Source organism: Colletes latitarsis, unplaced genomic scaffold (assembly GCF_051014445.1).
Source record: "Colletes latitarsis isolate SP2378_abdomen unplaced genomic scaffold, iyColLati1 scaffold0006, whole genome shotgun sequence".
NCBI lineage: Eukaryota > Metazoa > Arthropoda > Insecta > Hymenoptera > Colletidae > Colletes > Colletes latitarsis.
The window spans coordinates 15461415-15488142 of NW_027488366.1; positions in this window are offsets into that span (position 1 = coordinate 15461415).

A 26728-nucleotide genomic window follows, 5' to 3' on the forward strand; every position below is an offset into this window, starting at 1 on the left:
GTGGTACCACATTACTACGTGACCCAATCCAGAAATAGCCCAGGATCCAGCCATGAAGTATGAGAAATATGCGAAAGAATGAGCCTGATGAGAGCAAATCCTAGACCTAACCCAGACCTAACATGCGTTATCCTCTAAAATATTTATCAAGACCAGGTTTAATTGAATGTTTCAGTGAGGTACCACATTACTACATGATACAATCCAGAAATAGCCTAGGATCTAGCCATGAAGTATGAGAAAAATGCGAAAGTATGAGCCTGATGAGTGAAAATCCCAGACCTAACCTAGACCTAACATGCGTTATCCTCAAAAATATTGCTCGAAACCAGGTTTAATCGACTGTTTCAGTGTGGTACCACACTACTACGTGGCCCAAACAGGAAAAAACCCAGGATCTTTTCAACAAGTATGTGAAAAACGCGAAAGTATGAGCCTGATGAGGGCAAATCCGAGACCTAACCCAAACCTAACATGCGTTATCCTCTAAAATATTGATCCAAACCAGGTTTAATGGACTGTTCCAGTGTGGTACCACATTACTACGTGATCCAATCCAGAAATAGCCCAGGATCTAGCCATGAAGTATGAGAAATATGCGAAAGTATGAGCCTGACGAGGGCAAATCCTAGACCAAACCCAGACCTGACATGCGTTATCCTCTAAAATATTTATCATGACCAGGTTTAATTGATTGTTTCAGTGTGGTCCCACATTACTACGTGATCCAAACCAGAAAAAACCCAGGATCCGTTCAACAAGTATGTGAAGAATGCGAAAGTATGAGTCTGATGAGTGATAATCCCTGGGCTAACCTAGACCTAACATGCGTTATCCTCAAAAATATTGATCGAAACCTGGTTTAATCGACTGTTTCAGTGTGGTACCACACTACTACGTGACCCAAACAGGAAAAAACCCAGGATCTGTTCAACAAGTATGTGAAAAACGCGAATGTATGAGCCTGATGAGGGCAAGTCCCAGGGCTAACCTAGACCTAACATGCGTTATCCTCTAAAATATTGATCCAAACCAGGTTTAATGGACTGTTCCAGGGTGGTACCACTTTACTACGTGATCCAAAGCATTAAGAACCCTCGATCAGGTCAACATGTATGTTAAAACTGCGAAGGTATGACCCTGATGAGGGCAAATCCCAGGCCTTACCTAGACCTAACATGCGTTGTCCTCTAAAATATTGATGGAAACCAGGTTTAATTGACTGTTTCAGTGTTGTACTTCATTACTACGTGATGCAATCCAGAAATAGCCCAGGATCTAGCCATGAAGTATGAGAAATATGCGAAAGAATGAGCCTGATGAGAGCAAATCCCAGACCTAACCTAGACATAACATGAAATATTCTCTAAAACATTGATCGAAACCAGGTTTAATTGACTGTTCCAGTGTAGTCCCACATTACTACCTGATCCAAACCAGGAAAAACCCAGGATCTGTTGAACAAGTATGTGAAAAACGCGAAAGTATGAGCCTGACGAGGGCAAATCCCAGACCTGTCCCAGACCTAAGTTGCGTTATCCTCAAAAATATTGATCGAAACCTGGTTTAATCGACAGTTTCAGTGTGGTACCACATTACTACGTGATCCAATCCAGAAATAACCCAGGATCTAGCCATGAAGTATGAGAAATATGCGAAAGTATGAGCCAGACGGTGGCAAACCCTAGACCTAACGCAGACCTAACATGCGTTATCCTCTAAAATATTTATCAAGGCCAGGTTTATTTGATTGTTTCAGTGTGGTCCCACATTAATACGTAATCCAAACCAGAAAAAACCCAGGATCCGTTCAACAAGTATGTGAAGAATGCGAAAGTATGAGTCTGATGAGTGAAAATCCCAGGCCTAACCTAGACCTAACATGCGTTATCCTCAAAAATATTGATCGCAACCTGATTTAATCGACTGTTTCAGTGTGGTACCACATTACTATGTGATCCAAACCAGAAAAAACCCACGATCCGTTCAACAAGTATGTGAAGAATGCGAAAGTATGAGTCTGATGAGTGAAAATCCCCGGCCTAACCTAGACCTAACATGCGTTATCCTCAAAAATATTGATCGAAACCAGGTTTAATCGACTGTTTCAGTGTGGTACCACACTACTACGTGACCCAAACCGGAAAAAACCCAGGATCTGTTCAACAAGTATGTGAAAAACGCGAAAGTATGAGCCTGATGAGGGCAAGTCCCAGGGCTAACCTAGACCTAACATGCGTTATCCTCTAAAATATTGATCCAAATCAGGTTTAATGGACTGTTTCAGTGTGGTACCACTTTACTACGTGATCCAAAGCAGAAATAGCCCAGGATCCAGCCATGAAGTATGAGAAATATGCGAAAGTATGAGCCTGATGGGGGCAAATCCTAGACCTAACCCAGACCTGACATGCGTTGTCCTCTAAAATATTGATCCAAACCAGGCTTAATTGAATGTTTCAGTGTGGTACCACATTACTATGTGATCCAAACCAGTAAAAACCCAGGATCCGTTCAACAAGTATGTGAAGAATGCGAAAGTACGAGTCTGCTGAGTGAAAATCCCCGGTCTAACCTAGACCTAACATGCGTTATCCTCAAAAATATTGATCGAAACCAGGTTTAATCGACTGTTTCAGTGTGGTACCACACTACTACCTGACCCAAACCGGAAAAACCCAGGATCTGTTGAACAAGTATGTGAAAAACGCGAAAGTATGAGCCTGACGAGGGCAAATCCCAGACCTGTCCCAGACCTAAGTTGCGTTATCCTCAAAAATATTGATCGAAACCTGGTTTAATCGACTGTTTCAGTGTGGTACCACATTACTACGTGATCCAATCCAGAAATAGCCCAGGATCTTGTCATGAAGTATGAGAAATATGCGAAAGTTTGAGCCTGACGAGGGCAAATCCTAGACCTAACGCAGACCTAACATGCTTTATCCTCTAAAATATTTATCAAGACCAGGTTTATTTGATTGTTTCAGTGTGGTCCCTCATTACTACGTAATCCAAACCAGAAAAAAACCAGGATCCGTTCAACAAGTATGTGAAGAATACGAAAGCATGAGTCTGATGAGTGAAAATCCCAGGCCTAACCTAGACCTAACATGCGTTATCCTCAAAAATATTGATCGCAACCTGATCTAATCGACTGTTTCAGTGTGGTACCACATTACTATGTGATCCAAACCAGAAAATAACCCAGGATCCGTTCAACAAGTATGTGAAGAATACGAAAGTATGAGTCTGATGAGTGAAAATCCCAGGCCTAACCTAGACCTAACATGCGTTATCCTCAAAAATATTGATCCAAACCTGGTTTAATCGACTGTTTCAGTGTGGTACCACATTACTATGTGATCCAAACCGGAAAATAACCCAGGATCTGTTCAACGAGTATGTGAAGTGTGCGAAAGTATGAGTCTGATGAGGGCAAATCCCAGACCTAACCCAAACCTAACATGCGTTATCCTCTAAAATATTTATCAAGACCAGGTTTAATTGAATGTTTCAGTGTGGTGCCACTTTACTACGTGATCCAAAGCAGAAAAAACCGTCGATCAGGTCAACATGTATGTTAAAACTGCGAAAGTATGACCCTGATGAGGGCAAATCCCAGGCCTAACCTAGACCTAACTTGCGTTGTCCTCTAAAATATTGATGGAAACCAGGTTTAATTGACTGCTTCAGTGTTGTACTTCATTACTACGTGATGCAATCCAGAAAAAGCCCAGGATCTAGCCACCAAGTATGAGAAATATGCGAAGGTATGAGCCTCATGAGGGCGAATCCCAGACCTATCCCAGACCTAACTTGCGTTATCCTCTAAAATATTCATCGAAATCAGGCTTAATTGACTGTTTCAGCGTGGTACCACATTACTACGTGATACAATCCAGAAACAGCCCAGGATCTAGCCATGAAGTATGAGAAATATGCGAAAGTATCAGCCTCATGAGGTCAAATCCTAGACCTAACCCAAACCTAACATGCGTTATCCTCTAAAATATTTATCAAGACCAGGTTTAATTGAATGTTCCAGTGTGGTACCACATTACTACGTGAACCAAACCAGAAAAAACCTAGGATCCGTTCAACAAGTATGTGAAGAATGCGAAAGTATGAGTCTGATGAGTGAAAATCACAGGGCTAACCTAGACCTAACATGCGTTATCCTCTAAAATATTGATCCAAACCAGGTTTAATGGACTGTTTCAGTGTGGTGCCACTTTACTACGTGATCCAAAGCAAAAAAAACCCTCGATCACGTCAACATGTATGTTAAAACTGCGAAAGTATGACCCTGATGAGGGCAAATCCCAGGCCTAACCTAGACCTAACATGCGTTGTCCTCTAAAATATTGATGGAAACCAGGTTGAGTTAATTGTTTCAGTGTTGTACTTCATTACTACGTGATGCAAACCGGAAAAAGCCCAGAATCTAGCCATCAAGTATGAGAAATATGCGAAAGAATGAGCCTGATGAGAGCAAATCCCAGACCTATCCCAGACCAAACTTGCGTTATCCTCTAAAATATTGATCGAAACCAGTTTTAATTGACTGTTTCAGTGTGGTACCACATTACTACGTGATCCAAACCAGAAATAGCCCAGGATCCAGCCATGAAGTATGAGAAATATGCGAAAGTATGAGCCTGATGGGGGCAAATCCAAGTCCTAACCCAGACCTACCATGCGTTATCCTCTAAAATATTGATTCAAACCCGGTTTAATGGACTGTTTCAGTGTGGTACCACTTTACTACGTGATCCAAAGCAGAAAAAACCCTCGATCACGTCAACATGTAAGTTAAAACTGCGAAAGTATGACCCTGATGAGTGAAAATCCCAGACCTAACCTAGACCTAACATGCGTTATCCTCTAAAATATTGATCCAAACCAGGATTAATGGACTGTTTCAGTGTGGGCCCACATTACTACGTGATCCAAACCAGTAAAAACCCAGGATCTGTTCAACAAGTATGTGAAAAACGCGAAAGTATGAGCCTGATGAGGGCAAATCCCAGACCTATCCCAGACCAAACTTGCGTTATGCTCTAAAATATTGATCGAAACCAGGTTTAATCGACTGTTTCAGTGTGGTACCACATTGCTACGTGATCCAAACCAGAAAAAACCCAGGATCAGTTCAACAAGTATGTGAAAAACGCGAAAGTATGAGCCTGATGAGGGCGAATCCCAGACCTATCCCAGACCTAACTTGCGTTATCCTCTAAAATATTGATCCAAACCAGGTTTAATGGACTGTTTCAGTGTGGTACCACTTTACTACGTGATCCAAAGCAGAAAAAACCCTCGATCAGGTCAACATGTATGTTAAAACTGCGGACGTATGACCCTGATGAGGGCAAATCCCAGGCCTAACCTAGACCTAAAATGCGTTATCCTTAAAAATATTGATCGCAACCTGGTTTAATCGACTGTTTCAGTGTGGTACCACATTACTATGTGATCCAAACCAGAAAAAACCCACGATCCGTTCAACAAGTATGTGAAGAATGCGAAAGTATGAGTCTGATGAGTGAAAATCCCCGGCCTAACCTAGACCTAACATGCGTTATCCTCAAAAATATTGATCGAAACCAGGTTTAATCGACTGTTTCAGTGTGGTACCACACTACTACGTGACCCAAACCGGAAAAACCCAGGATCTGTTGAACAAGTATGTGAAAAACGCGAAAGTATGAGCCTGACGAGGGCAAATCCAAGACCTATCCCAGACCTAACTTGCGTTGTCCTCTAAAATATTGATGGAAACCAGGTTTAATTGATTGTTTCAGTGTGGTCCCACATTACTACGTGATCCAAACCAGAAAAAACCCAGGATCTGTTCAACATGTATGAGAAATATACGAAAGAATGAGCCTGATGAGAGCAAATCCCAGACCTAACCTAGACCTAACATGAATTATTCTCTAAAATATTGATCGAAACCAGGTTTAATTGACTGTATCAGTGTGGTCCCACATTACTACGTGATCCAAACCAGAAAAAACCCAGGATCCGTTCAACAAGTATGTGAAGAATGCGAATGTATGAGTCTGATGAGTGAAATTCCCAGGCCTAACCTAGACCTAACATGCGTTATCCTCTAAAATATTGATCGAAACCTGGTTTAATCGACTGTTTCAGTGTGGTACCACATTACTATGTGATCCAAACCAGAAAATAACCCAGGATCTGTTCAACGAGTATGTGAAGTGTGCGAAAGTATGAGTCTGATGAGGTCAAATCCCAGACCAATCCCAGACTTAACATGAATTATCCTCTAAGATATTGATCGAAACCAGGTTTAATCGTCTGTTTCAGTGTGGTACCACATTACTACGTGATCCAAACCAGAAAAAACCAAAGATCAGTTCAACAAGTATGAGAAGAATGCGAAAGTATGAGTCTGATGAGTGGAAATCCCAGGGCTAACCTAGACCTTACATGCGTTATCCTCTAAAATATTCATCCAAACCCGGTTTAATAGACTGTTTCAGTGTGGTACCACACTACTACGTGATACAAACCAGAAAAAACCCAGGATCTGTTCAACAGGTATGTGAAAAACGCGAAAGTATGAGCCTAATGAGGGCGAATCCCAGACCTATGCCAGACCTAACTTGCGTTATCCTCTAAAATATTGATCGAAACCAGGTTTAATTGACTGTTTCAGCATGGTACCACATTACTATGTGATACAATCCAGAAACAGCCCAGGATCTAGCCATGAAGTATGAGAAATATGCGAAAGTATCAGCCTCATGAGGGCAAATCCTAGACCTAACCCAAACCTAACATGCGTTATCCTCTAAAATATTTATCAAGACCAGGTTTAATTGAATGTTCCAGTGTGGTACCACATTACTACGTGGACCAAACCAGAAAAAACCTAGGATCCGTTCAACAAGTATGTGAAGAATGCGAAAGTATGAGTCTGATGAGTGAAAATCACAGGGCTAACCTAGACCTAACATGCGTTATCCTCTAAAATATTGATCCAAACCAGGTTTAATGGACTGTTTCAGTGTGGTGCCACTTTACTACGTGATCCAAAGCAAAAAAAACCCTCGATCACGTCAACATGTATGTTAAAACTGCGAAAGTATGACCCTGATGACGCAAATCCCAGGCCTAACCTAGACCTAACATGCGTTGTCCTCTAAAATATTGATGGAAACCAGGTTGAGTTAATTGTTTCAGTGTTGTACTTCATTACTACGTGATGCAAACCGGAAAAAGCCCAGAATCTAGCCATCAAGTATGAGAAATATGCGAAAGAATGAGCCTGATGAGAGCAAATCCCAGACCTATCCCAGACCAAACTTGCGTTATCCTCTAAAATATTGATCGAAACCAGTTTTAATTGACTGTTTCAGTGTGGTACCACATTACTACGTGATCCAAACCAGAAATAGCCCAGGATCCAGCCATGAAGTATGAGAAATATGCGAAAGTATGAGCCTGATGGGGGCAAATCCAAGTCCTAACCCAGACCTAACATGCGTTATCCTCTAAAATATTGATTCAAACCCGGTTTAATGGACTGTTTCAGTGTGGTACCACTTTACTACGTGATCCAAAGCAGAAAAAACCCTCGATCACGTCAACATGTAAGTTAAAACTGCGAAAGTATGACCCTGATCAGTGAAAATCCCAGACCTAACCTAGACCTAACATGCGTTATCCTCTAAAATATTGATCCAAACCAGGATTAATGGACTGTTTCAGTGTGGGCCCACATTACTACGTGATCCAAACCAGTAAAAACCCAGGATCTGTTCAACAAGTATGTGAAAAACGCGAAAGTATGAGCCTGATGAGGGCAAATCCCAGACCTATCCCAGACCAAACTTGCGTTATCCTCTAAAATATTGATCGAAACCAGTTTTAATTGACTGTTTCAGTGTGGTACCACATTACTACGTGATCCAAACCAGAAATAGCCCAGGATCCAGCCATGAAGTATGAGAAATATGCGAAAGTATGAGCCTGATGGGGGCAAATCCAAGTCCTAACCCAGACCTAACATGCGTTATCCTCTAAAATATTGATTCAAACCCGGTTTAATGGACTGTTTCAGTGTGGTACCACTTTACTACGTGATCCAAAGCAGAAAAAACCCTCGATCACGTCAACATGTAAGTTAAAACTGCGAAAGTATGACCCTGATGAGTGAAAATCCCAGACCTAACCTAGACCTAACATGCGTTATCCTCTAAAATATTGATCCAAACCAGGATTAATGGACTGTTTCAGTGTGGGCCCACATTACTACGTGATCCAAACCAGTAAAAACCCAGGATCTGTTCAACAAGTATGTGAAAAACGCGAAAGTATGAGCCTGATGAGGGCAAATCCCAGACCTATCCCAGACCAAACTTGCGTTATGCTCTAAAATATTGATCGAAACCAGGTTTAATCGACTGTTTCAGTGTGGTACCACATTGCTACGTGATCCAAACCAGAAAAAACCCAGGATCAGTTCAACAAGTATGTGAAAAACGCGAAAGTATGAGCCTGATGAGGGCGAATCCCAGACCTATCCCAGACCTAACTTGCGTTATCCTCTAAAATATTGATCCAAACCAGGTTTAATGGACTGTTTCAGTGTGGTACCACTTTACTACGTGATCCAAAGCAGAAAAAACCCTCGATCAGGTCAACATGTATGTTAAAACTGCGGACGTATGACCCTGATGAGGGCAAATCCCAGGCCTAACCTAGACCTAAAATGCGTTATCCTTAAAAATATTGATCGCAACCTGGTTTAATCGACTGTTTCAGTGTGGTACCACATTACTATGTGATCCAAACCAGAAAAAACCCACGATCCGTTCAACAAGTATGTGAAGAATGCGAAAGTATGAGTCTGATGAGTGAAAATCCCCGGCCTAACCTAGACCTAACATGCGTTATCCTCAAAAATATTGATCGAAACCAGGTTTAATCGACTGTTTCAGTGTGGTACCACACTACTACGTGACCCAAACCGGAAAAACCCAGGATCTGTTGAACAAGTATGTGAAAAACGCGAAAGTATGAGCCTGACGAGGGCAAATCCAAGACCTATCCCAGACCTAACTTGCGTTGTCCTCTAAAATATTGATGGAAACCAGGTTTAATTGATTGTTTCAGTGTGGTCCCACATTACTACGTGATCCAAACCAGAAAAAACCCAGGATCTGTTCAACATGTATGAGAAATATACGAAAGAATGAGCCTGATGAGAGCAAATCCCAGACCTAACCTAGACCTAACATGAATTATTCTCTAAAATATTGATCGAAACCAGGTTTAATTGACTGTATCAGTGTGGTCCCACATTACTACGTGATCCAAACCAGAAAAAACCCAGGATCCGTTCAACAAGTATGTGAAGAATGCGAATGTATGAGTCTGATGAGTGAAATTCCCAGGCCTAACCTAGACCTAACATGCGTTATCCTCTAAAATATTGATCGAAACCTGGTTTAATCGACTGTTTCAGTGTGGTACCACATTACTATGTGATCCAAACCAGAAAATAACCCAGGATCTGTTCAACGAGTATGTGAAGTGTGCGAAAGTATGAGTCTGATGAGGTCAAATCCCAGACCAATCCCAGACTTAACTTGCGTTATCCTCTAAGATATTGATCGAAACCAGGTTTAATCGTCTGTTTCAGTGTGGTACCACATTACTACGTGATCCAAACCAGAAAAAACCCAAGATCAGTTCAACAAGTATGAGAAGAATGCGAAAGTATGAGTCTGATGAGTGGAAATCCCAGGGCTAACCTAGACCTTACATGCGTTATCCTCTAAAATATTCATCCAAACCCGGTTTAATAGACTGTTTCAGTGTGGTACCACACTACTACGTGATACAAACCAGAAAAAACCCAGGATCTGTTCAACAAGTATGTGAAAAACGCGAAAGTATGAGCCTAATGAGGGCGAATCCCAGACCTATGCCAGACCTAACTTGCGTTATCCTCTAAAATATTGATCGAAACCAGGTTTAATTGACTGTTTCAGCATGGTACCACATTACTATGTGATACAATCCAGAAACAGCCCAGGATCTAGCCATGAAGTATGAGAGATATGCGAAAGTATGAGCCTGCTGAGGGCAAATCCTAGACCTAACCCAAGCCTAACATGCGTTATCCTCTAAAATATTTATCAAGACAAGGTTTAATTGATTGTTTCAGTGCGGACCCACATTACTACGTGATCCATACCAGAAAAAACCCAGCATCCGTTCAACAAGTATGTGAAGAATTCGAAAGTATGAGTCTGATGAGTGAAAATCCCAGGCCTAACCTAGACCTAACATGCGTTATCCTCTAAAATATTGATCGAAACCTGGTTTAATCGACTGTTTCAGTGTGGTACCACATTACTATGTGATCCAAACCAGAAAATAACCCAGGATCTGTTCAACGAGTATGTGAAGTGTGCGAAAGTATGAGTCTGATGAGGTCAAATCCCAGGCCTAACCTAGACCTAACATGCGTTATCCTCTAAAATATTGATCGAAACCTGGTTTAATCGACTGTTTCAGTGTGGTACCACATTACTATGTGATCCAAACCAGAAAAAACCCAGGATCAGTTCAACAAGTATGAGAGGAATGCGAAAGTATGAGTCTGATGAGTGCAAATCCCAGGGCTAACCTAGCCCTAACATGCGTTATCCTCTAAAATATTGATCCAAACCAGGTTTAATGGACTGTTTCAGTGTGGTACCACACTACTACGTGATACAAACCAGAAAAAACCCAGGATCTGTTCAACAAGTATGTGAAAAACGCGAAAGTATGAGCCTGATGAGGGCGAATCCCAGACCTATGCCAGACCTAACTTGCGTTATCCTCTAAAATATTGATCGAAACCAGGTTTAATTGACTGTTTCAGCGTGGTACCACAGTACTACGTGATACAATCCAGAAACAGCCCAGGATCTGGCCATGAAGTATGAGAAATATGCGAAAGTATGAGCCTGATGAGGGCAAATCCTAGACCTAACCCAAACCTAACATGCGTTATCCTCTAAAATATTTATCAAGACCAGGTTTAATTGAATGTTTCAGTGTGGTGCCACTTTACTACGTGATCCAAAGCAGAAAAAACCGTCGATCAGGTCAACATGTATGTTAAAACTGCGAAAGTATGACCCTGATGAGGGCAAATCCCAGGACTACCCTAGACCTAACTTGCGTTATCCTCTAAAATATTGATCGAAACCAGGTTTAATTCGCTGTTTCAGGGTGGTACCACATTACTACGTCATACAATCCAGAAACAGCCCAGGATCTAGCCATCAAGTATGAGAAATATGCCAAAGAATGAGCCTGATGAGAGCAAATCCCAGACCTAACCTAGACCTAACATGCGCTGTCCTCTAAGATATTGATGGAAACCAGGTTTAATTGACTGTTTCAGTGTTGTACTTCATTACTACGTGATCCACTCCAGAAAAAACCCAGGATCTGTTCAACGAGTATGTGAAGTGTGCGTAGGTATGAGTCTGATGAGGGCAAATCCCAGACCTATCCCAGACCTAACTTGCGTTATCCACTAAAATATTGATCGAAACCAGGTTTAACCGACTGTTTCAGTGTGGAACCACATTACTACGTGATCCAAACCAGCAAAACCCAGTTTCAGTTCAACAAGTATGTGAAGAATGCGAAAGTATGAGTCTGATGAGTGAAAATCCCAGGCCTAACCTAGACCTAACATGCGTTGTCCTCAAAAATAGTGATCGAAACCTGGTTTTATCGACTGTTTCAGTGTGGTACCACATTACTATGTGATCCAAACCAGAAAATAACCCAGGATCTGTTCAACAAGTATGTGAAGTGTGCGAAAGTATGAGTCTGATGAGGGCTAATCCCAGACCTATCCCAGACCTAGCTTGCGTGATCCTGTAAAATATTGATCGAAACCAAGTTTAATTGACTGTTTTAGTGTTGTACCACATTACTACGTGATCCAAACCAGAAAAAACCCAGGATCTGTTTAACAAGTATGTGGAGAATGCGAAAGTATGAGTCTGATGAGTGAAAATCCCAGGCCTAACCTAGACCTAACATGCGTTATCCTCAAAAATATTGATCGAAACCTGGTTTAATCGACTGTTTCAGTTTGGTACCACATTACTATGTGATCCAAACCAGAAAATAACCCAGGATCTGTTCAACGAGTATGTGAAGTGTGCGAAAGTATGAGTCTGATGAGGACAAATCCCAGACCTATCCCAGACCTAACATGCGTTATCCTCTAAAATATTTATCAAGACCAGGTTTAATTGAATGTTTCAGTGTGGTACCACATTACTACGTGATCCAAACCAGAAAAAACCCAGGATCTGTTCAACGAGTATGTGAAGTGTGCGAAAGTATGAGTCTGATGAGGACAAATCCCAGACCTATCCCAGACCTAACATGCGTTATCCTCTAAAATATTTATCAAGACCAGGTTTAATTGAATGTTTCAGTGTGGTACCACATTACTACGTGATCCAAACCAGAAAAAACCCAGGATCCGTTCAACAAGTATGTGAAGAATGCGAAAGTATGAGTCAGATGAGTGAAGATCCCAGGCCTAACCTAGACCCAACATGCGTTATCCTCTAAAATATTGATCGAAACCTGGTTTAATCGACTGTTTCAGTGTGGTACCACATTACTATGTGATCCAAACCAGAAAATAACCCAGGATCTGTTCAACGAGTATGTGAAGTGTGCGAAAGTATGAGTCTGATGAGTGAAAATCCCAGACCAATCCCAGACTTAACATGCGTTAACCTCTAAAATATTTATCAAGACCAGGTTTAATTGATTGTTTCAGTGTGGACCCACACTACTACGTGATCCAAACCAGAAAAAACCCAGCATCCGTTCAACAAGTATGTGAAGAATGCGAAAGAATGAGTCTGATGAGTGAGAATCCCAGACCAATCCCTGACTTAACTTGCGTTATCCTCTAAAATATTGATCGAAACGTGGTTTAATCGACTCTTTCAGTGTGGTGCCTCATTACTATGTGATCCAAACCAGAAAATAACCCAGGATCTGTTCAACGAGTATGTGAAGTGTGCGAAAGTATGAGTCTGATGAGGTCAAATCCCAGACCAATTCCAGACTTAACTTGCGTTATCCTCTAAAATATTGATCGAAACCAGGTTTAATCGACTGTTTCAGTGTGGTACCACATTACTACGTGATCCAAACCAGAAAAAACCCAGGATCAGTTCAACAAGTATAAGAAGAATGCGAAAGTATGAGTCTGATGAGTGAAAATCCCAGGGCTAACCTAGACCTAACATGCGTTATCCACTAAAATATTGATCGAAACCAGGTTTAATCGACTGTTTCAGTGTGGTACCACATTACTACGTGATCCAAACCAGAAAAAACCCAGGATCAGTTCAACAAGTATAAGAAGAATGCGAAAGTATGAGTCTGATGAGTGAAAATCCCAGGCCTAACCTAGACCTAACATGCGTTATCCTCTAAAATATTGATCGAAACCTGGTTTAATCGACTGTTTCAGTGTGGTACCACATTACTATGTGATCCAAACCAGAAAATAACCCAGGATCTGTTCAACGAGTATGTGAAGTGTGCGAAAGTATGAGTCTGATGAGGTCAAATCCCAGACCAATCCCAGACTTAACATGCGTTATCCTCTAAAATATTTATCAAGACCAGGTTTAATTGATTGTTTCAATGTGGACCCACACTACTACGTGATCCAAACCAGAAAAAACCCAGCATCCGTTCAACAAGTATGTGAAGAATGCGAAAGAATGAGTCTGATGAGTGAGAATCCCAGACCAATCCCAGACTTAACTTGCGTTATCCTCTAAAATATTGATCGAAACCAGGTTTAATCGACTGTTTCAGTGTGGTACCACACTACTACGTGATACAAACCAGAAAATAACCCAGGATCTGTTCAACGAGTATGTGAAGTGTGCGAAAGTATGAGTCTGATGAGGTCAAATCCCAGACCTATCCCAGACCTAACTTGCGTTGTCCTCTAAGATATTGATGGAAACCAGGTTTAATTGACTGTTTCAGTGTTGTACTTCATTACTACGTGATGCAATCCAGAAAAAGCCCAGGATCTAGCCATCAAGTATGAGAAATATCCGAAAGAACGAGCCTGATGAGATCAAATCCCCGACCTAACCTAGACCTAACATGAATTATTCTCTAAAATATTGATCGCAACCAGGTTTAAGCGACTGTTTCAGTGTGGTACCACATTACTATGTGATCCAAACCAGAAAATAACCCAGGATCTGTTCAACGAGTATGTGAAGTGTGCGAAAGTATGAGTCTGATGAGGACTAATCCCAGACCTATCCCAGACCTAACATGCGTTATCCTCTAAAATATTTATCAAGACCAGGTTTAATTGATTGTTTCAGTGTGGACCCACATTACTACGTGATCCAAACCAGAAAAAACCCAGGATCCGTTCAACAAGTATGCGAAGAATGCGAAAGTATGAGTCTGATGAGTGAAAATCCCAGGCCTAACCTAGACCTAACATGCGTTATCCTCAAAAATATTGATCGAAACCTGGTTTAATCGACTGTTTCAGTGTGGGACCACATTACTATGTGATACAAACCAGAAAATAACCCGGGATCTGTTCAACGAGTATGTGAAAAACGCGAAACTGTGAGCCTGATGAAGGCAAATCTTAGACCTAACCCAGACCTAAGATGCGTTGTCCTCTAAAATATTTATCCAGACCAGGTTTCATTGAATGTTTCAGTGTGGTACCACTTTACTACGTGATCCAATCCAGAAATAGCCCAGGATCTAGCCATGAAGTATGAGAAATATGCGAAAGTATGAGCCTGATGAGGGCAAATCCTAGACCTAACCCAGACCTAACATGCGTTATCCTCTAAAATATTTATCAAGAACAGGTTTAATTGAATGTTTCAGTGTGGTACCACATTACTATGTGATCCAAACCAGAAAATAACCCAGGATCTGTTCAACGAGTATGTGAAGTGTGCGAAAGTATGAGTCTGATGAGGGCAAATCCCAGACCTATCCCGGACCTAACATGCGTCATCCTCTAAAATATTTATCAAGACCAGATTTAATTGATTGTTTCAGTGTGGACCCACATTACTACGTGATCCAAACCAGAAAAAACCCAGGATCCGTTCAACAAGTATGTGAAGAATGCGAAAGTATGAGTCTGATGAGTGAAAATCCCAGGCCTAACCTAGACCTAACATGCGTTATCCTCAAAAATATTGATCGAAACCTGGTTTAATCGACTGTTTCAGTGTGGTACCACATTACTATGTGATCCAAACCAGAAAATAACCCAGGATCTGTTCAACGAGTATGTGAGGTGTGCGAAAGTATGAGTCTGATGAGGTCAAATCCCAGAACAATCCCAGACTTAACTTGCGTTATCCTCTAAGATATTGATCGAAACCAGGTTTAATCGACTGTTTCCGTGTGGTACCACATTACTACGTGATCCAATCCAGAAAAACCCCAAGATCAGTTCAACATGTATGAGAAGAATGCGAAAGTATGAGTCTGATGAGTGAAAATCCCAGGGCTAACCTAGACCTAACATGCGTTATCCTCTAAACAATTGATCCAAACCAGGTTTAATGGACTGTTTCAGTGTGGTACCACACTACTACGTGATACAAACCAGAAAAAACCCAGGATCTGTTCAACAAGTATGAGAAGAATGCGAAAGTATGAGTCTGATGAGTGAAAATCCCAGGGCTAACCTAGACCTAACATGCGTTATCCTCAAAAATATTGATGGAAACCAGGTTTAATTGACTGTTTCAGTGTTGTACTTCATTACTACGTGATCCAATCCAGAAAAAGCCCAGGATCTAGCCATCAAGTATGAGAAATATGCGAAAGAATGAGCCTGATGAGAGAAAATCCCAGACCTAACCTAGACCTAACATGAATTATTCTCTAAAATATTGGTCGAAACCAGGTTTAATTGACTGTTTCAGTGTGGTACCACATTACTACGTGATCCAAACCAGAAAAAACCCAGGATCCGTTCAACAAGTATGTGAAGAATGCGAAAGTATGAGTCTGATGAGTGAAAGTACCAGGCCTAACCTAGACCTAACATGCGTTATCCTCAAAAATATTGATCGAAACCTGGTTTTATCGACTGTCTCAGTGTGGTACCACATTACTATGTGATCCAAACCAGAAAATAACCCAGGATCTGTTCAACGAGTATGTGAAGTGTGCGAAAGTATGAGTCTGATGAGGTCAAATCCCAGAACAATCCCAGACTTAACTTGCGTTATCCTCTAAGATATTGATCGAAACCAGGTTTAATCGACTGTTTCCGTGTGGTACCACATTACTACGTGATCCAATCCAGAAAAACCCCAAGATCAGTTCAACATGTATGAGAAGAATGCGAAAGTATGAGTCTGATGAGTGAAAATCCCAGGGCTAACCTAGACCTAACATGCGTTATCCTCTAAACAATTGATCCAAAGCAGGTTTAATGGACTGTTTCAGTGTGGTACCACACTACTACGTGATACAAACCAGAAAAAACCCAGGATCTGTTCAACAAGTATGAGAAGAATGCGAAAGTATGAGTCTGATGAGTGAAAATCCCAGGGCTAACCTAGACCTAACATGCGTTATCCTCAAAAATATTGATGGAAACCAGGTTTAATTGACTGTTTCAGTGTTGTACTTCATTACTACGTGATCCAATCCAGAAAAAGCCCAGGATCTAGCCATCAAGTATGAGAAATATGCGAAAGAATGAGCCTGATGAGAGAAAATCCCAGACCTAACCTAGACCTAACATGAATTATTCTCTAAAATATTGGTCGAAACCAGGTTTAATTGACTGATCCAGTGTGGTCCCACATTACTACGTGATCCAAACCAGAAAAAACCCAGGATCCGTTCAACAAGTATGTGAAGAATGCGAAAGTATGAGTGTGATGTGTGAAAATCCCAGGCCTAACCTAGACCTAACATGCGTTATCCTCAAAAATATTGATCGAAACGTGGTTTAATCGACTCTTTCAGTGTGGTGCCACATTACTATGTGATCCAAACCAGAAAATAACCCAGGATCTGTTCAACGAGTATGTGAAGTGTGCGAAAGTATGAGTCTGATGAGGTCAAATCCCAGACCTTTCCCAGACCTAACTTGCGTTATCCTCTAAAATATTGATCGAAACCAGGTTTAATTGAATGTTTCTGTGTGGTACCACATTACTACGTGATCCAAACCAGTAAAAACCCAGGATCCGTTCTACAAGTATGTGAAGAATGCGAAAGTATGAGTCTGATGAGTGAAAATCCCAGGCCTAACCCAGACCTAAGATGCTTTATCCTCTAAAATATTTATCCAGAACAGGTTTCATTGAATGTTTCAGTGTGGTACCACTTTACTACGTGATCCAATCCAGACATAGCCCAGGATCTAGCCATGAAGTATGAGAAATATGCGATAGTAAGAGCCTGATGAGGGCAAATCCTAGACCTATCCCAGACCTAACTTGCGTTATCCTCTAAAATATTGATCGAAACCAGGTTTAATTGACTGTTTCAGCGTGGTACCACATTACTACGTGATACAATGCAGAAACAGCCCAGGATCTAGCCATGAAGTATGAGAAATATGCGAAAGTATGAGCCTGATGAGGGCAAATCCTAGACGTAACCCAGACCTAACACGCGTTATCCTCTAAAATATTTATCAAGACCAGGTTTAATTGAATGTTTCAGTGTGGTACCACATTACTACGTGATCCAAACCAGACAAAAACCCAGGATCCGTTCAACAAGTATGTGAGGAATGCGAAAGTATGAGTCTGATGAGTGAAAATCCCAGGCCTAACCTAGACCTAACATGCGTTGTCCTCAAAAATATTGATCGAAACCTGGTTTAATCGACAGTTTCAGTGTGGTACCACATTACTATGTGATCCAAACCAGTAAAAACCCAGGATCTGTTCAACGAGTATGTGAAGTGTGCGAAAGTATGAGTCTGATGAGGGCAAATCCCAGACCTATCCCAGACCTAACATGCGTTATCCTCTAAAATATTTATCAAGACCAGGTTTAATTGATTGTTTCAGTGTGGACCCACACTACTACGTGATCCAAACCAGAAAAAACCCAGCATCCGTTCAACAAGTATGTGAAGAATGCGAAAGAATGAGTCTGATGAGTGAGAATCCCAGACCAATCCCTGACTTAACTTGCGTTATCCTCTAAAATATTGATCGAAACGTGGTTTAATCGACTCTTTCAGTGTGGTGCCTCATTACTATGTGATCCAAACCAGAAAATAACCCAGGATCTGTTCAACGAGTATGTGAAGTGTGCGAAAGTATGAGTCTGATGAGGTCAAATCCCAGACCAATTCCAGACTTAACTTGCGTTATCCTGTAAAATATTGATCGAAACCAGGTTTAATCGACTGTTTCAGTGTGGTACCACATTACTACGTGATCCAAACCAGAAAAAACCCAGGATCAGTTCAACAAGTATAAGAAGAATGCGAAAGTATGAGTCTGATGAGTGAAAATCCCAGGGCTAACCTAGACCTAACATGCGTTATCCTCTAAAATATTGATCGAAACCAGGTTTAATCGACTGTTTCAGTGTGGTACCACATTACTACGTGATCCAAACCAGAAAAAACCCAGGATCAGTTCAACAAGTATAAGAAGAATGCGAAAGTATGAGTCTGATGAGTGAAAATCCCAGGCCTAACCTAGACCTAACATGCGTTATTCTCTAAAATATTGATCGAAACGTGGTTTAATCGACTCTTTCAGTGTGGTGCCTCATTACTACGTGATCCAAACCAGAAAAAACCCAGCATCCGTTCAACAAGTATGTGAAGAATGCGAAAGAATGAGTCTGATGAGTGAGAATCCCAGACCAATCCCAGACTTAACTTGCGTTATCCTCTAAAATATTGATCGATACCAGGTTTAATCGACTGTTTCAGTGTGGTACCACACTACTACGTGATACAAACCAGAAAATAACCCAGGATCTGTTCAACGAGTATGTGAAGTGTGCGAAAGTATGAGTCTGATGAGGTCAAATCCCAGACCTATCCCAGACCTAACTTGCGTTGTCCTCTAAGATATTGATGGAAACCAGGTTTAATTGACTGTTTCAGTGTTGTACTTCATTACTACGTGATGCAATCCAGAAAAAGCCCAGGATCTAGCCATCAAGTATGAGAAATATCCGAAAGAACGAGCCTGATGAGATCAAATCCCCGACCTAACCTAGACCTAACATGAATTATTCTCTAAAATATTGATCGCAACCAGGTTTAAGCGACTGTTTCAGTGTGGTACCACATTACTATGTGATCCAAACCAGAAAATAACCCAGGATCTGTTCAACGAGTATGTGAAGTGTGCGAAAGTATGAGTCTGATGAGGACAAATCCCAGACCTATCCCAGACCTAACATGCGTTATCCTCTAAAATATTTATCAAGACCAGGTTTAATTGATTGTTTCAGTGTGGACCCACATTACTACGTGATCCAAACCAGAAAAAACCCAGGATCCGTTCAACAAGTATGCGAAGAATGCGAAAGTATGAGTCTGATGAGTGAAAATCCCAGGCCTAACCTAGACCTAACATGCGTTATCCTCAAAAATATTGATCGAAACCTGGTTTAATCGACTGTTTCAGTGTGGGACCACATTACTATGTGATACAAACCAGAAAATAACCCAGGATCTGTTCAACGAGTATGTGAAAAACGCGAAACTGTGAGCCTGATGAAGGCAAATCTTAGACCTAACCCAGACCTAAGATGCGTTGTCCTCTAAAATATTTATCCAGACCAGGTTTCATTGAATGTTTCAGTGTGGTACCACTTTACTACGTGATCCAATCCAGAAATAGCCCAGGATCTAGCCATGAAGTATGAGAAATATGCGAAAGTATGAGCCTGATGAGGGCAAATCCTAGACCAAACCCAGACCTAACATGCGTTATCCTCTAAAATATTTATCAAGACCAGGTTTAATTGAATGTTTCAGTGTGGTACCACATTACTATGTGATCCAAACCAGAAAATAACCCAGGATCTGTTCAACGAGTATGTGAAGTGTGCGAAAGTATGAGTCTGATGAGGGCAAATCCCAGACCTATCCCGGACCTAACATGCGTCATCCTCTAAAATATTTATCAAGACCAGATTTAATTGATTGTTTCAGTGTGGACCCACATTACTACGTGATCCAAACCAGAAAAAACCCAGGATCCGTTCAACAAGTATGTGGAGAATGCGAAAGTATGAGTCTGATGAGTGAAAATCCCAGGCCTAACCTAGACCTAACATGCGTTATCCTCAAAAATATTGATCGAAACCTGGTTTAATCGACTGTTTCAGTGTGGTACCACATTACTATGTGATCCAAACCAGAAAATAACCCAGGATCTGTTCAACGAGTATGTGAGGTGTGCGAAAGTATGAGTCTGATGAGGTCAAATCCCAGAACAATCCCAGACTTAACTTGCGTTATCCTCTAAGATATTGATCGAAACCAGGTTTAATCGACTGTTTCCGTGTGGTACCACATTACTACGTGATCCAATCCAGAAAAACCCCAAGATCAGTTCAACATGTATGAGAAGAATGCGAAAGTATGAGTCTGATGAGTGAAAATCCCAGGGCTAACCTAGACCTAACATGCGTTATCCTCTAAACAATTGATCCAAACCAGGTTTAATGGACTGTTTCAGTGTGTTACCACACTACTACGTGATACAAACCAGAAAAAACCCAGGATCTGTTCAACAAGTATGAGAAGAATGCGAAAGTATGAGTCTGATGAGTGAAAATCCCAGGGCTAACCTAGACCTAACATGCGTTATCCTCAAAAATATTGATGGAAACCAGGTTTAATTGACTGTTTCAGTGTTGTACTTCATTACTACGTGATCCAATCCAGAAAAAGCCCAGGATCTAGCCATCAAGTATGAGAAATATGCGAAAGAATGAGCCTGATGAGAGAAAATCCCAGACCTAACCTAGACCTAACATGAATTATTCTCTAAAATATTGGTCGAAACCAGGTTTAATTGACTGATCCAGTGTGGTCCCACATTACTACGTGATCCAAACCAGAAAAAACCCAGGATCCGTTCAACAAGTATGTGAAGAATGCGAAAGTATGAGTGTGATGTGTGAAAATCCCAGGCCTAACCTAGACCTAACATGCGTTATCCTCAAAAATATTGATCGAAACGTGGTTTAATCGACTCTTTCAGTGTGGTGCCACATTACTATGTGATCCAAACCAGAAAATAACCCAGGATCTGTTCAACGAGTATGTGAAGTGTGCGAAAGTATGAGTCTGATGAGGTCAAATCCCAGAACAATCCCAGACTTAACTTGCGTTATCCTCTAAGATATTGATCGAAACCAGGTTTAATGGACTGTTTCCGTGTGGTACCACATTACTACGTGATCCAATCCAGAAAAACCCCAAGATCAGTTCAACATGTATGAGAAGAATGCGAAAGTATGAGTCTGATGAGTGAAAATCCCAGGGCTAACCTAGACCTAACATGCGTTATCCTCTAAACAATTGATCCAAAGCAGGTTTAATGGACTGTTTCAGTGTGGTACCACATTACTATGTGATCCAAACCAGAAAATAACCCAGGATCTGTTCAACGAGTATGTGAAGTGTGCGAAAGTATGAGTCTGATGAGGTCAAATCCCAGGCCTAACCTAGACCTAACATGCGTTATCCTCAAAAATATTGATGGAAACCAGGTTTAATTGACTGTTTCAGTGTTGTACTTCATTACTACGTGATCCAATCCAGAAAAAGCCCAGGATCTAGCCATCAAGTATGAGAAATATGCGAAAGAATGAGCCTGATGAGAGAAAATCCCAGACCTAACCTAGACCTAACATGAATTATTCTCTAAAATATTGGTCGAAACCAGGTTTAATTGACTGATCCAGTGTGGTCCCACATTACTACGTGATCCAAACCAGAAAAAACCCAGGATCCGTTCAACAAGTATGTGAAGAATGCGAAAGTATGAGTGTGATGTGTGAAAATCCCAGGCCTAACCTAGACCTAACATGCGTTATCCTCAAAAATATTGATCGAAACGTGGTTTAATCGACTCTTTCAGTGTGGTGCCACATTACTATGTGATCCAAACCAGAAAATAACCCAGGATCTGTTCAACGAGTATGTGAAGTGTGCGAAAGTATGAGTCTGATGAGGTCAAATCCCAGACCTATCCCAGACCTAACTTGCGTTATCCTCTAAAATATTGATCGAAACCAGGTTTAATTGAATGTTTCTGTGTGGTACCACATTACTACGTGATCCAAACCAGTAAAAACCCAGGATCCGTTCTACAAGTATGTGAAGAATGCGAAAGTATGAGTCTGATGAGTGAAAATCCCAGGCCTAACCCAGACCTAAGATGCTTTATCCTCTAAAATATTTATCCAGAACAGGTTTCATTGAATGTTTCAGTGTGGTACCACTTTACTACGTGATCCAATCCAGAAATAGCCCAGGATCTAGCCATGAAGTATGAGAAATATGCGATAGTAAGAGCCTGATGAGGGCAAATCCTAGACCTATCCCAGACCTAACTTGCGTTATCCTATAAAATATTGATCGAAACCAGGTTTAATTGACTGTTTCAGCGTGGTACCACATTACTACGTGATACAATGCAGAAACAGCCCAGGATCTAGCCATGAAGTATGAGAAATATGCGAAAGTATGAGCCTGATGAGGGCAAATCCTAGACGTAACCCAGACCTAACACGCGTTATCCTCTAAAATATTTATCAAGACCAGGTTTAATTGAATGTTTCAGTGTGGTACCACATTACTACGTGATCCAAACCAGACAAAAACCCAGGATCCGTTCAACAAGTATGTGAGGAATGCGAAAGTATGAGTCTGATGAGTGAAAATCCCAGGCCTAACCTAGACCTAACATGCGTTGTCCTCAAAAATATTGATCGAAACCTGGTTTAATCGACAGTTTCAGTGTGGTACCACATTACTATGTGATCCAAACCAGTAAAAACCCAGGATCTGTTCAACGAGTATTTGAAGTGTGCGAAAGTATGAGTCTGATGAGGGCAAATCCCAGACCTATCCCAGACCTAACATGCGTTATCCTCTAAAATATTTATCAAGACCAGGTTTAATTGATTGTTTCAGTGTGGACCCACATTACTACGTGATCCAAACCAGAAAAAACCCAGGATCCGTTCAACAGGTATGTGAAGAATGCGAAAGTATGAGTCTGATGAGTGAAAATCCCAGGCCTAACCTAGACCTAACATGCGTTATCCTAAAAAATATTGATCGAAACCTGGTTTAATCGACTGTTTCAGTGCGGTACCACATTACTATGTGATCCAAACCAGAAAATCACTCAGGATCTGTTCAACGAGTATGTGAAGTGTGCGAAAGTATGAGTCTGATGAGCGCAAATCCCAGACCTATCCCAGACCTAACATGCGTTATCCTCTAAAATATTTATCAAGACCAGGTTTAATTGATTGTTTCAGTGTGGACCCACATAACTACGTGATCCAAACCAGAAAAAACCCAGGATCCGTTCAACAAGTATGTGAAGAATGCGAAAGTATGAGTCTGATGAGTGAAAAAACCAGGCCTGACCTAGACCTAACATGCGTTATCCTCTAAAATATTGAGCGAAACCAGGTTTAATGGACTGTTTCAGTGTGGTACCACACTACTACGGGATCCAAACCAGAAAAAACCCAGGATCTGTTCAACAAGTATGTGAAAAACGCGACAGTATGGGCCTGATGAGGGCAAATCCCAGACCTATCCCAGACCTAACTTGCGATATCCTCTAAAATATTGATCGAAACCAGGTTTAATTGACTGTTTTATTGTGGTACCACACTACTACGGGATCCAAACCAGAAAAAACCCAGGATCTGTTCAACAAGTATGTGAAAAACGCGAAAGTATGAGCCTGATGAGGGCAAATCCCAGACCTATCCCAGACCTAACTTGCGTTGTCCTCTAAAATATTGATGGAAACCAGGTTTAGTTGATTGTTTCAGTGTGGTCCCACATTACTACGTGATCCAAACCAGAAAAAACCCAGGATCTGTTCAACATGTATGAGAAATATGCGAAAGAATGAGCCTGATGAGAGCAAATCCCAGACCTAACCTAGACCTAACATGAATTTTTCTCTAAAATATTGATCGAAACCAGGTTTAATTGACTGTTTCAGCGTTGTACCACATTACTACGTGATACAATCCAGAAACAGCCCAGGATCTAGCCCATGAAGTATGAGAGATATGCGAAAGTATGAGCCTGCTGAGGGCAAATCCTAGACCTAACCCAAGCCTAACATGCGTTATCCTCTAAAATATGTATCAAGACCAGGTTTAATTGATTGTTTCAGTGTGGTCCCACATTACAACGTGATCCAAACCAGAAAAAACCCAGGATCCGTTCAACAAGTATGTGAAGAATGCGAAAGTATGAGTCTGATGAGTGAAAATCCCAGGCCTAACCTAGACCTAACATGCGTTATCCTCAAAAATATAGATCGAAACCTGGTTTAATCGACTGTTTCAGTGTGGTACCACATTACTATGTGATCCAAACCAGAAAATAACCCAGGATCTGTTCAACGAGTATGTGAAGTGTGCGAAAGTATGAGTCTGATGAGGGCAAATCCCATACCTATCCCAGACCTAACATGCGTTATCCTCTAAAATATTTATCAAGACCAGGTGTAATTGATTCTTTCACTGTGGACCCACATTACTACGTGATCCAAACCAGAAAAAACCCAGCATCCGTTCAACACGTATGTGAAGAATGCGAAAGTATGAGTCTGATGAGTGAAAATCCCAGGCCTGACCTAGACCTAACATGCGTTATCCTCTAAAATATTGAGTGAAACCAGGTTTAATCGACTGTTTCAGTGTGGTACCACATTACTATGAGATCCAAACAAGAAAATAACCCAGGATCTGTTCAACGAGTATGTGAAGTGTGCGAAAGTATGTGTCTGATGAGGTCAAATCCCAGACCATTCCCAGACTTAACTTGCGTTATCCTCTAAGATATTGATCGAAACCAGGTTTAATCGACTGCTTCAGTGTGGTACCAAATTACTACGTGATCCAAACCAGAAAAAACCCAGGATCCGTTCAACAAGTATGTGAAGAATGCGAAAGTATGAGTCTGATGAGTGAAAAAACCAGGCCTGACCTAGACCTAACATGCGTTATCCTCTAAAATATTGAGCGAAACCAGGTTTAATGGACTGTTTCAGTGTGGTACCACACTACTACGGGATCCAAACCAGAAAAAACCCAGGATCTGTTCAACAAGTATGTGAAAAACGCGACAGTATGGGCCTGATGAGGGCAAATCCCAGACCTATCCCAGACCTAACTTGCGTTGTCCCCTAAAATATTGATGGAAACCAGGTTTAATTGACTGTTTCAGTGTTGTACTACATTACTACGTGATGCAATCCAGAAAAGCTCAGGATCTAGCCATCAAGTATGGGATATATGCGAAAGAATGAGCCTGATGAGAGCAAATCCCAGACCTATCCCAGACATAACTTGCGTTGTCCTCTAAAACATTGATGGAAACCAGGTTTAATTGACTGTTTCAGTGTTGTACTTCATTACTACGTGATGCAATCCAGAAAAAGCTCAGGATCTAGCCATCAAGTATGAGAAATATGCGAAAGAATGAGCCTGATGAGAGCAAATCCCAGACCTGTCCCAGACCTAACATGCGTTATCCTCAAAAATATTGTTCGAAACCTGGTTTAATCGACTGTTTCAGTGTGGTACCACATTACTATCTGATCCAAACCAGAAAATAACACAGGAACTGTTCAACGAGTATGTGAAGAAAGCGAAAGTATGAGTCTGATGAGGGCTAATCCCAGACCTATCCCAGACCTAACTTGCGATATCCTCTAAAATATTGATCGAAACCAGGTTTAATTGACTGTTTTATTGTGGTACCACACTACTACGGGATCCAAACCAGAAAAAACCCAGGATCTGTTCAACAAGTATGTGAAAAACGCGAAAGTATGAGCCTGATGAGGGCAAATCCCAGACCTATCCCAGACCTAACTTGCGTTGTCCTCTAAAATATTGATGGAAACCAGGTTTAGTTGATTGTTTCAGTGTGGTCCCACATTACTACGTGATCCAAACCAGAAAAAACCCAGGATCTGTTCAACATGTATGAGAAATATGCGAAAGAATGAGCCTGATGAGAGCAAATCCCAGACCTAACCTAGACCTAACATGAATTTTTCTCTAAAATATTGATCGAAACCAGGTTTAATTGACTGTTTCAGCGTTGTACCACATTACTACGTGATACAATCCAGAAACAGCCCAGGATCTAGCCCATGAAGTATGAGAGATATGCGAAAGTATGAGCCTGCTGAGGGCAAATCCTACACCTAACCCAAGCCTAACATGCGTTATCCTCTAAAATATGTATCAAGACCAGGTTTAATTGATTGTTTCAGTGTGGTCCCACATTACAACGTGATCCAAACCAGAAAAAACCCAGGATCGGTTCAACAAGTATGTGAAGAATGCAAAAGTATGAGTCTGATGAGTGAAAATCCCAGGCCTAACCTAGACCTAACAT